Source organism: Bidens hawaiensis, unplaced genomic scaffold (assembly GCF_021521415.1).
Source record: "Bidens hawaiensis isolate Kalapana, Puna unplaced genomic scaffold, B.hawaiensis_p1.1 tig00040253_1, whole genome shotgun sequence".
NCBI classification, from domain to species: domain Eukaryota; kingdom Viridiplantae; phylum Streptophyta; class Magnoliopsida; order Asterales; family Asteraceae; genus Bidens; species Bidens hawaiensis.
The window spans coordinates 7,614-20,817 of NW_027497113.1; the positions used below are offsets into that span (position 1 = coordinate 7,614).

At 42.3% G+C, this 13,204-nt stretch overlaps 1 pseudogene across 1 annotated transcript; it reads right to left on the reverse strand.

Annotated features, from left to right (window-relative positions):
• Positions 1 to 2,998: 2,998 nt before the first annotated feature.
• Positions 2,999 to 4,995, reverse strand: LOC143592000 (putative ascorbate-specific transmembrane electron transporter 1; annotated as a pseudogene). The gene is made up of 4 exons (XR_013145828.1): positions 4,685 to 4,995; positions 4,525 to 4,573; positions 4,232 to 4,431; positions 2,999 to 3,395 (listed from the first exon to the last, which is right to left on the reverse strand). The product of XR_013145828.1 is annotated as a putative ascorbate-specific transmembrane electron transporter 1 (transcript).
• Between the last annotated feature and the right edge of the window lie 8,209 nt (positions 4,996 to 13,204).

The following is a 13,204-nucleotide window of genomic DNA, read 5'->3' on the forward strand; positions in this document are numbered from 1 at the left end:
AAATAAACAAATCAAAACAAGCCACACCAAGTACGACTTCAGTTGTTTGTAAAACTAAATAGTTTTTTTTGGTCTTGTAAAAATGACGGTACGAATTTAGAAGTCGGGAAAGGTTGAAGTCTCAAATGATGATATCGAATTCTAGGGTTGGTATTTTTGAAATATTCATGTAACAAGTTTCTCTAGTAATTTATGATATTAAGACCCAAATAAAAACAGACAGTTTGGAATTATATTCCATAAAAACCGAACCGAAATTATATATTTTCGTTTTTAATATTGACCATTTAAGTAATATGTGTTACCCAAATGTATTATTGTAAATTAATCATTAACTAACAACAAAAAAACACCAATTCATTACTTTTGACCAGAAAATAATTTCAACCAAAAATTTTCAAGCACAAATGGTAAAATCGAAAAAGAGCCAAAAGCAAACCGAAATCAGGGATTTTCCCTTTTCGGGTGTATAAAAAGCTTCATCAGCATTCCAGTCAGTACAGTGGTGGATTTAGAACATATATTCATGGGTAGCGCAAACCGTGCTAGGTGTCTGCATACCATCAGTCAGTTTTAGAGGTGTTAGGTAAGGTGGTGGCTTTGAAATGGTGATAAGTGAGGTTTAATAATCTTAGCTTCGGGTTCCGGTTAGACAGGCCCTGCAACATCCCGTTGTTCATCAGCAGCAGCAGGAGCAGTAAAACCTAGAATTTATTATTTACATGAAAGAAAAGATACATATGATCATTAGCGATATGATAAATTTGGCTTGAATTAACGGGTAAAGGGGATCGAGGAACTTACAAGAGCATGGTCGTTGGCGTTTGACAGTAGCATCCATCTGATCTTTGGTATCTTTTTCATCACCTAATAATACCATTTACTATTATTATTGGCAAAGAAAGTTACATATGATTGTTGAATCGATGATTAGCATCCATCTCAATGTAAAGACTTACAAGAGCACAGGCCGCATTTGCGTTTAAGAGTACCAACCGTCGACCCCTCTTCTTCCACACCCCAATCTTCAAAAGTCATACCCACAACAAACTTTTAGGAAATACTTACATCAATGTACCCTAACAATTATTATTTATGTTAAGATTAATATTATTAATAAATAAAGAAAGAACGATAATACGAGATTATTGAAACACTGATAAATAACAACGGGTGCGTAACTTACAAGCATGCACCCCATTCTTTTCGTCTTCATCATCTTCGGATTCAGGTCTCCATGATAGGTAGTCTGCGCAGAACCCCTCACTGGTCAAGTCAGCAAATTTGGTCAAATGCACCCACATTGGTTCCTTTGTTAGCGGAAAGGCTTCCTCCGCTTCACGGAGACTGGCTTTAAACGATTCGAATCTCTTGAGCTTCAAAGCTTGGGTTTCGTAACTTATATCGCGATATGTCATCCATTCCTCAAAAACCCTCATGTCTTCAGCATCGTCAGGCATTGCTCCAAATCAAATCTATAATTGAACAAGATCGAACCATAATACAAAAACTAATTAACAACTACTTTTGAGATCGATCTAGGGGTGTTGATTTATTTATTATACCAAAACGAACTTGTATTTGGGTTTAGAAACAAAAACTTACAAGAATCAAACCCTAATTTTGTGATCGATCGATGATTTAAGCTATACCAACCAAAAAAAAAAACTAACAAGAATCAAAGCTAACATGTATTCACCTAATAATAGTAATAAACATAAGAATAAAAACCCTACCTTTCATTCGTTGTCTGAATCGGAGGGTGCGACAGAGCTTATAGTCTTATACGTTATTGGGGAAAATTTCCAAAATATCCTCACTTTATTTTATAAACAGATTCTAAATATAAATTTCATATTTGTCCATGTTAGTATTACTAACATGTAGTCGTGTCTACGTTAGGAGTTACATTCGAGACAACATGTTTTTTAACTTGTCGCCTTCCTACCATGTTAGCTCAAAACTCATTGTCTCACCGCCATGTTTGCTCAAAACTCGTTGCCTCCCCTCTACTCCATGTTAGCTCAAAACTCTCCGTCTCCCCGTCATGTTAGCTTATAAAAATTCTACCTTATCTTTACTATAAAATTGATCCTAAACTGATTTAAAAAATATTTAAATATTTTTAGTTTTATTGGTTTTAAATTCTTGTATATCGGAGTTTGGATAATAATACAATTAAAAAACTCATGCATACCATCAAAATCATTTTATGTGTACCTTGTTATATATAATTGTTTAAATAACAAGATTTTTTAAATTTAATTTTTTTAAGCTAACATGACGGTGAGACGATGAGTTTTGAGCTAACATGGTGATGAAACGACGGGTTTTGAGCTAACATGACAGGGAGACGACGAGTTAAGAAACATGTCGTCTCGAACTCCTAACTTAGGGACGACGACATGTTAGTAAAGGGACAATATAGAATTTAATTTTCTAGGGTATGTATTTAGAATCTATCTCTAATACGGGGACAACCTAATCCCAAAAGTTTTAAAACATAACTTTTGTTTCTACCAAAGGGCATGTAGTTTACCGGTATTAAGGTATGAAGGAACGATGTCCCTCCCTATATTTTTTATGTTTCAAGTTTTACGGTGGACGAAATATAGATATAGAAATATGATTTAAGTTATCCATGTTAGCTGTTCAAAAACTTTTTAGCTTCAGAATTTAAAGTTAGTGAAGTAGATTTGATCTGGTTTGATAAGCAACTAGTTTGAGATATATGTTCACTTTTTAGATAATTGTAAAGATCTTATCATCGAGCAGGGGGTCTCACCGGAAGGAGTCTCTCTATTCCTATGGAGTAGAGGTAATGTTGTCTACAACTTACCCTCCTCAGACCCTACCATAGCTTTGCTATTGGTGGGATTTACTGAGTACAATGAGGATTATGTAAAGATCAGATCAAATATGCACCTTAGGAAATAAATTGTATCACGAGCTACAATGACATAATTTGAATAAAACAAATACCGAAAAAATAATTTGATATATTGATATAGCAAGTAGCATTCCGGAATATTTATTGACATAATAGAATGAAGTGATGGAAACAAATGAAGACAATCACATACAAACAAATATGGTTTGTTAATGGTCAAAGACATGGAGATAACAGACGGCCATTAGTTTCTCCTGGGAAGGATGACGCTCAGGCCGACGAATATTCCGAAAAGGAGTATCAACAACCCAGTAAAGTTGATCATCAAAGCTTCTTGGCTGCGTTGTAGGCCTAGAAAAATGAACTTTTGTGCCAATCCAGTCTCGGCTGTCACTATTGTCATAAAGAAAATGACTATGCCGAAAAAAGCGTGCCATGGAGCCATGCTTGCCCTTCTTGTTGGTTCGGCTCGCGGGTAAAAGAAAGTGAAAAATCCTAGCAGCCACTGTGTCACAAACAAAGGTTTTGAGTTTATGTTAATTACTCAGAAAAATTGTAAAAATAGAATATAAATAACACTACTACAAAAATGTCATTGTACGGCCAAAATGGTCCCAATTGGTCACGCGCAAAGACCTTTGCGACAGATCTTGGGTGTCATAAAGAGTTATTCGATCGCTAAGCTAATTTGCAAGGAAATCATTTACGACGGATTGTAACTGCTTATAAAATGTGTTCCTACTTTGCATCGAAAATTTTGATTGGTATCATTTAAATACTTCTATTTAGGGCATATGGTACGTACTTTTCACGTACCATGTCGATCATCTTGACCAATGAGTTTAACAAAATAATATTTAATTTTAAATTTTCTAAATCAACGAGCGTTTGAGAAATGTCACTTGATTCAACATATTAAAATCTCGTTCAACATATTTTAAGCTTGGTGTAGCATATTTTCATCTGGCGTTATAGCATATCCATTATCTTGCGCCAGATGAAAATTTGTTGCATTTGTGTAGCAGTGTATACCATGTGAAAGCTTTTGGTTGGTTGAAACAATTTTTTTTAACTTAAAAGAAAGATAAATCAAATATTTTTTTTGTGAAAATTTGTTGCATTTGTGTAGCAGTGTATACCATGTGAAAGCTTTTGGTTGGTTGAAACAATTTTTTTTAACTTAAAAGAAAGATAAATCAAATATTTTTTTTGTGACAAAAAAATCATTTTAGAAAATATATATTATATTCCTAGATTACGATGAAACAATGTTACCATTTTTCTAATGTAACTAACTCATTTCAAGCAAAATAATCGGCATGAAATATGTATATAAATAACCTGTAAACCAAACAAGCAGATGGTTGATAAGCCGATCCAAGAATGTAGGGTATACATATGTGGGATGTGGAGTTCATGATGGAACTTGAAAACTGCATAAACACCCAAAATTCCAGCAACAAGTGCGATAAAATGCAATATCAAGTGCATTACTTTTTGTGTTTTTCGGTTTGCAGGTATCGCCTTGTACACGATGATAGCTGATTCAAAGACCATTATCGCCAATTAGCATCCGTGTATAGATTGTTTCAAACAATTAAAACACGAAAACTTGAAACTATAGCATATGTTACCTTCTCCGGAAAATATAAGGAACCCAAGAATCATGAGAAGCGGATGCAACTACAAAACATTGCCAAGATTTAATTAATCAATCGATTAAATCGATTAACAAAAACCAAAACCGAAACCCTAAACACAATATTACATATATATGTAGTTATGAAAAGTTACATTGAAAATCTTGGCTTTGACATGGGACTTGAACGCAAAACCTTCACGGAACTTTAAGAGCCAAACAAGGGTAAGTTTCACAATAGATATACTGATAAGTGTACGGAAACAGTCACAGGAGCTGCCGACATCCGATAACTATAGCCACCCTTCGCCATGAAACCACAACAGGCTGAACCACATTAGTCTTGTAATTGTTATTATTAGAAGGCCTGTAAAGACATATGTAGTCATAGAGTTCGATAAAACCAAAACAAATAACAAATGTTGTCTTGTTTTTATCGGTAGGACATTGGGAAATATTTAACTAACTTTAGTTGTTTAATATTATTAATTATTGGTAAGCATTGTGTTGGTACTGCCAAGTACATGGGCAAAGTTCTTATTTGGCAAAAGTTGAGGTGGATAATAACAAGAGATGATAACATCAATAGATTTTAACGGGTTGTGAAGAACAACAAGATTCCTTAGACCGAATGTTAATATGATATGATATCCCTACAAATACTATAATCCAAAGTGCTATTACAAAGAAAGCAATGACATTGTATTTGATTAAAACTTTTTGTAGGGTACGGACTACAGAAGTCAATGGACTTTTATGTGACTAACATCGAACCCGTTTTAATTATAGCCACAACATGTCATCGACAAAGTGACAACGCTAATGGCCCAAGATGCCGTTGCTATAGAGATGGTCGGCACATATGTTGAGGGAAAGAAAAAGGGTAAAATATGTATTTACATAACCGCATTACTTATCACATTTATAATAGTTGCTAGCATGTTTAAGTAATCTACTTCTTGCTTAAATATGTGTTTTAGAACACTCATTGAATCTTTGGTATCTATTGGACAATATTTTCACCTATAACATAACAAACTACTACATAGAGCTGCGAACCACTACTAAACAAATTAGTATTATCGACAACTCGTTACCCACCCATTCTTTTCAGATGATTGTAGGTGTGGGTCGAAGTACGTGTCAGTAACCCCTTGATATTTCGTCTGTAATACTATACTGGATAAAAATTCTGATAAAGTTACCACCCAGGCTTTTCGGTGTTTGTCGTAGAAGGGCCATCACTGACAACATATTTGTCAGAAATCCATCAGTAACATTTTTTATAAATAGCAATGACAGTCTTGCTCGACATTTCTTCATCGAGTATTTAAATTTCTAGAAATGGCAACCTCAATGTATTTCAAACATAAACGACCATTTTTGGTGTGATTTGTGGGACAAGGTAGTAAGGAGTCTAGATATTGGTTAATGTTTTGTTGGAATGGTTGGTCTCGAAATTAAAACGCTATGTCGTCAGTGCATATTCTGCAAAGTTCGTATCAAAAAATGCAAACTCGTACTTGGAGTTGGTTTCCCATGTCCGCATATTATGTCGTGTGGCAATATGTAAGATGTTTTATTTGTAGGTGATTTACATTCATGACAATAGGTACTCTTAGGCGTATAAATATATTTGACTCAATGAAACACTCAATGATATATCTGGCCGTTAATCTATTTTGGGTCTTCTCATCTAATACCGGTGGATGTATCTTTCCAAGCAAGAACGATCAGAAAACAAGGCAAGCTATGAGGAGTTTGTAGTTGAGTCCTATTTGGTAGCGAACTATCTTGCTATTGCTCCCTATATTTGATCTGGAGATGGAAACAAGACATAATCATGTGTCAAGAAATTTCGGTTTTGGCATCTTTGCTACTATGGCTCATGACGATCGACTAAGCATATTCAATGTCTAGTCAATATTATATGATAAAGGCAGGAAACTTAGTAGGCTCGATGATCATGAAACATATAAGATACACACACACCTTTCATTACCTTGTATGTTAACGTATACGTTACAAATATCCAAATGTTACTAGTGCAAATGTGGATCAACTTAAGGAAAAGGGGTTTGCTGCTTGGTTTACCAAACATGTATCTCAATTTCAAAAATTACAACCCCTAAATTCATGTGTTTTTTAATTTACTATTTGGTCTTATTTTATTTCTAGCTTATTTACCCGTTAGTAACCCCTCAGTGATCGAATGTAAGCTTTAGCACGCTCCCTCAGTAAATTCCCTCATTAATCAAATTGCTCGGACCCTTATTGCAAACATACTCTCACCAACGGATACACATCAGTGATGACTTTCACCAATGGATTTTCGACAGATTTATCTATCGGTGATACCAGGTTGTTTAATAGCGAACAAATAAAATTTACATGTCATGGTTCGTTACGTGGATAAAATTAGGTTTTAATTGTTTTATACTTGTTGATGCGGCCCAGTCACAGTATACGCACTTGTCACCATAGCATGTCGTTGTGCCTCTTGTTGCCACCGTTTTGATATTATTCGTCATCATTGCTTGCTCTCATAAAGTTTTCTTTCTGTTTTTTTTTTCATAATTAGTTGTTTTTGTTACAAAATTACCTACTGAAGAGGTAGGTCCCAGCAGAGCCCAGTTGGACCCGCAAGACTCACCTTAAACAGGGACGTCTGCGCAAAGACCAACTGGTTCCGCAGAACCAACCATGCTCGGAGACATGACGTCCTTACGCGCAGTATGCAAGCTGGTCCCGCAGGAAATGCCTCCCAATGGTGAAGGACTCCGCCTGTCCCCGCAGCCTCGGATACAAGCCATTAGGGACTGGCCACCCGCGCAGCATGGCTACACGCACAAGGCACTTAACTCTCCCCAGTGTCACCTGAAGGAATGAGCAAAGGCGGGAGGGGGAAAACTCCCGCCTAAATGAGCCAGTCCGTATGATGGAGGATCTTTTGTGTGATACCTGACGAGGTACAGACAAAAGATCTGACCAAGAATGCGACAGCTCACTGACAGCAGCATGGCAGACAGCACGCCACAGCACTGTGACCAATAGCCGCCGCCTACCCACCAACTCCTGCCATACCACGTGCCTAGCCTGTAGTTGGCAGAAGAGGAAGAGTGCACGACACGCCTGCTCTGTGTCAGCCGCTACCTATCCACCACTCACAGGCAGGGCACGTGCATAGGTTACAGTTGGTAGCGTGTTGGGCCGGCTAAACCCCTTGGAAACCTACCTTCGGCTATAAATACCCCAATGGTATGATCATCTTACAACATCTTATCTTATCATATATACCTGATATCTGCTCTAGCAATCTCTTAATATACTTTTATATTTAAAGAGCAATCTAGTCTGATTCTCACGCCGGAGGGTGGTCACAAGGAGGAACCCCCCCTTCTCAGTGACGAGCTCACGGTGTCTGTTTTGCAGGTTATCAGAAGAACCATCTTCTCTGGGTCTAACCCCTCGTGGGAAACATCTATCTAACCCCCAGGTTACCCGTAATCTGCCCGGGGTCCGGTTAGTGTTTCTTCATTGGCGCCATCCGTGCATAAAGCTAGAACTACATTTTTCTCCAGTTTTTTCAAACTTCAAAGATGGTTAGAGAAATTCCGGTAACCACAACTCCAGCTACTGGGGAGAACACCGGCAACACAGTTTTTACAAACACTACCCCGGCTACCCAAGTCGGGCCAAGTGAAGCAAATTTTACGAACACTACCCCAGTTACTCAAGCTGGGGCAAGTGCAGTAAAAGATCGTCTACTGAGGTCCACTGATACCCAGTTTGAGAAACGAAGGCTCCCCCACCAAACTCTTGATGAAGTTAAGGCATGGGCGGAAACACGGCAAAAGGAATTCCAGGCTGAGTTGGACGAACGCTTGCGTTCCGTGCAACAGGCCGACGAGTTCGAATGCTTTGACTCGGAGGAATCCGACTCCGACGTAAACCCTCGCCACAGGGCGAAAGGGAAGCGTAAGGAAACGGAACCCCAACCGAAAAGGCAGTTTGGACAAGCCTTCAAACCAAAAAATACAGGTGGAAGTTCACGAGACTTCTCCAAAACGTTCAGACCGAACGTTGCAAATGCGGGAACGTCCAAATTTGCAAGGGACATTGCGGAAGCAATTGCCCCAAAAAGTGCCAAACAAATGCCCAACATAGGCACTTATGATGGTATGTCCGACCCAGACGACCATTTGAACAGGTTCATAGCAGGGGCAACCGTCAGCAACTGGACGGAACCCACGTGGTGTTACATGTTTCAAATGACGCTGGTGGGGGCTGCTAGGGTTTGGTTTGATCGTTTACCGGTTAACCACATTTACGACTGGGCAGACTTCCAGCAGAAGTTTAGCCAACACTTCAGCCAGCAGCGAAAGTATACCGAGGAGCAATGGACAATCCTCAAATGCATACGGGAAGAAGATGAATCTCTGCCAAACTTCATCACTCGCTTCAACTCAAAGAAGTTAAGTTTGGGCAATATCAGCGAGGATCTTGTTCGCGCAGCCTTCATCCAGGGCGCGCAGGACCCAGAGCTTATCCGCACCCTAACGGGTAAAGATGGAATGCCATCCACATGGGATGGCATCATGACAGCAGCCAAACGCTATGCGGAAACGGAGAAGCAACTGGGTAGAGACCTTCCGCAGAGCACAAACCTTTACACCCAGAGGACGAGAGAGGACAACGTCCTCACCGCCCGATTGAACAAAAAACGGAAGCAAGGCATTTGGCAGTCAAGGGTAAACTTTGACACCTCATCCGGCTTACAGCACCGATTGGGTGAAAGGGATAATGTAAAGCTGCACCGGAACTCCAGATGGACGCCACTTACCAAAAGCGTCACTGACATATTTGCTACTGAAGAGCTCCCATGGCCAAAGCCTCCAGTAATCCGACATCGTCACGATGCTGATCGGAGCAAGTACTGTGACTATCACAGAACAAAAGGCCACAACACTGAAGAATGCATAGACGTAAAAGACATGGTCGAAACATTCGTCAGAGATGGGACGCTCGCACACCTCGTGGCGAAATAAAAGCTAAGCAGGCAGGCAGGTGCGTGTGGAACCATGGCTGGGGTAAACACGAATAAAAAATCAGCTTCAATATGGAGACTACATGCTGCGTAAAGAACGAGATCCCGAAACAGGTGCGTGTCGGCTCGATGGCACTCCTGTCCCAACATGGAAGGGAGTTCAATTACACAGTTTGCATGTAATCAATTCCAATTTGTACAGAAAAGGCCAAGAGCCACTTCTAATGGAAATGATTCTCTTTCAAACGTCGAAGCTGATGATTTACATTTATACTTTTGTACACACTAATATGCCGGTTTTCACCGCATAATTACAAAAAACGTCATTGCATGGGAAGGCGGTCCTACCCGCACGAACCCAAAAAGCATGATAAACCTTCACGCAGGTCAGTTGAAGGGGAAAAAAGTTACCATATGAAAGTGCTGGTCTATCCGCATGAATCATTCGAGGGAACTGCACCAACCTATCAACAACCGCGCGTGGGACGGTTCAAAATTCTTAAGAGGAAAAGGTAAACCTATACGCAGGTCAGATATGGGTAAAGTTATGCCATCCTACTAAGTGCAAGTGACGGGTCTACCCGCACAATCACGAAAGAGGAAGCAAAACTTCACACCTATTATCAGCCACGTTCAAAGGTTAACTTATCCTCAACAGGTAAACCTACACGCAGGTCAGATATGGGTAAAGTTATGCCATCCTACTAAGTGCAAGTGACGGGTCTACCCGCACAATCACGAAAGAGGAAGCAAAACTTTAACCCATCAACCACGTTCACAGGTTAACTTATTCTAAACACTTGGAAAATTGCTATTTTAAACTAAGTATGCAAGTCATAAGTTTATAAAGCAAAGAATCCAATGAAAGGAATAACAATCGTATATTTCAATGATATATTACAACAGTGGCCGGGTAACTACCCGCCTAAAAGAAATCTATACAAAGCTAAGTCTATCCTAGCAGTGGGAAGGGATCTTCAGGATCAGGCTTCAGGGCCACCTCCGCTTGGACCAGCACCGTCAGAGCGCGGCTGCCCAAGGAAAGCCTTAAGGATGTTTAGCCCATCATCAGCAGCAGCAGCTTCATTCACCTTCTCCACCACTGGATGCGGGAAGGCAGCGTACTGGTTCACAGCTTGGTCATAAGCAGCTTCAGTATTAACATTGAATAAAGGGAAGTTGGAGGGCGGAAAGCCTCTCTCAGCAAACCCTAGACCAAGCAGGAAGCCAGTCTTCTCCCCATCCTCATGAGAAGCGTTGAGGGCTGCGCTCATCGCATCGTCATAAGAGGTCTCTGAAAGGACCCGACGCACAACCTACAAAAGAATACAAGTTAGAACATTTTCTAATTACGAGCGGAAAGCGTAAAGAAAAAGATAAAGATACCTGAGGCAACGCTTCTCGAAGCAGCCATTGGAGGGTAGCTTGACTTTCTTTGTAAGCACGTTCGGCTCCGCTTTTATCAAGGTTGGCAAGTTGAACTTCCTTGGCGGCAGCCTCTTCGACGCTTTTGAGTTTCCTTTCAGTGCGGTCAAGCACCCCCCTCTGGTCAAGGATCTCCTGCAGCTTCTTGGCATCTTCCATTGCCAAGGCGTCATGAGCATGCTGAAGAGCCTTTAATTTGCATTTAAGCTGCTCATTCTCTTCGCGAAGCGGCTCAGCAACAGCTTCAGCCTTGGCAGCCCTCTCAGTTGAGTTTCGCGCAGTCTCCTTAGCCAGCCAAAGCTGTTCATTCACAGCTTGGGCAGCCTTGGAGCGGGCCTCGAGTCGCGCCTGGACTTCAACCTCGAGGGCCTTGAATGCTCTCTCCTTCTCGGCGGCGGCAGCGGCCAACTGCCGGTTCTCCTCCCGCAGAGCCCGCGTCTCAGATATTTCTTTGGCGCGAGCTGCTTTTAACTTGTCGTTTTCACGACAAAGCAGCTCGACGCGGGGCTGCATCCGGGCTTGGAGAACCCGAAGCTCATTGGTTAGCCTACCCTCCTGGTAGCTAGCCATGGCTTCCCCCAACGCACCATGAGGAGCAGCGTGGCGAGCCCAATCCACGCACTCCACAGGGGTGCGAAGGGTTGTTCCTCGGCGTATGTTCCATCTTGGAACATACACTTCATTGGAATCCGACACTGCAAAAGAAACAAAGGCAGTTAGGAAAAGATGACAAAAATATACAAAGGAAAAAGAACCCTACGTACCTGTAGGGTCAATAACAGGCCGATAGCCGCCAAACCCATCACCTGAACCTAAAGGAAATCCATCCAACAGGTCAGGCAGACGGGAAGGTGGCATAGATAGGCGGGAAGCCCGGCGCGTACCTGATGGTCCGGCCGTCGGTGCCGGTGGCGCAGGTATAGTGGCAGCCGCTGTGGTAGCCATTGTTGGCGTCGCCTCCTCAGCAACAGTAACCGCCGGCTCCGTGAAAGATGCTGTAAAAATTGCACTCACGGCCGGCGGAGACACCTCAGCTGGAACAGCCTCAGGAAGGCTGGAACCAACGGAAGCAGGCGCAGACGCCTGGGTCGACGCCTCGGGAAGGCTGACCGAGCCTTCCCTCATTGGCGGGGGAATACTTGCTCCAACTCCACCCTGGAATGCGTCAACATCCACACCTGCACAAGCAAAAGTGTTAGAAAAATTTATTTGAAACAACAAATCTAGACAAGAATTATGGGGGTACTTACGGGGTTTCTTGAGCTTGAACGTACGGACGAGCGGGGGCGAACCCGATGGAGCCGGCCTCTTGACACCGGTAACCGTCGTCGTCGCTGCCTCCCCGGAGGTAACAGCTACAGCCTCCGGAGCGGTGGTCTCCTCACCACCGGGCTTCCCCGCCACCTCTGCACTATCTGACTCCGAGTCAGATAGGACTACCGGGTCGGCCGTAGAGGCCACCTTCTCCTTGCCTTTCCCGACGGCAGCCTTTTTCTTCCGCACCAGTGGAGGACCTTCTGCGGATTCCTCAGAAGAAGAAATGTCAACTCCAGCAGCAGGCACAGCATTGAGAGGTTCAGGGTAGAAGATAGGCTTACCTGGCCGTCGGTGGCTCAGGATCTCTTGGCCTGGCGGGTAAACCTCCACGAACCGACCCGCGGTCTGCTCTAAGATGGGCAACTCGTTCTCGTCCAGAGCACGAGTACCCATCCGCGCGGGACCATCTTCCTCCCGCGGGTTCAGGAGCGACTGAAGATCGTTCCCCTCTGAAATCAACAAGAAAGTTAGAAAAAATCGAAGTCAGCAAAATGAAACAAGACGTACCATAAGGGACAGAGTTCGAACCATATTCAAGGACGATCGGAACCTTATCCGCATTCGCCGCCTTCCACACCCGGCTCATCCCCAGCATCACCATCGCCGACTCCGGAAAACGGAAAACCGGGGACTGGACCCGGGATATCTTCGAGAACCATTCCGCCTCCTCGTAGTTGAGGGCGGGAAGGTTCGGAAGCGCCTGGCCATTCTTGAACTTCATGGCGATGGGGATGGCGCGAGCGGATATGAAGAAGAACTCTCTTCTCCATGAGCGAAGACTCCGCTCGGTGGTACAAATCTTTAAACCCTTGATACGGGTTGTAAGAGTGTACCACCCCTGGATGCACCTCCAAGTGTAGAAGGTCATCAGACGGTCAACGAGGGG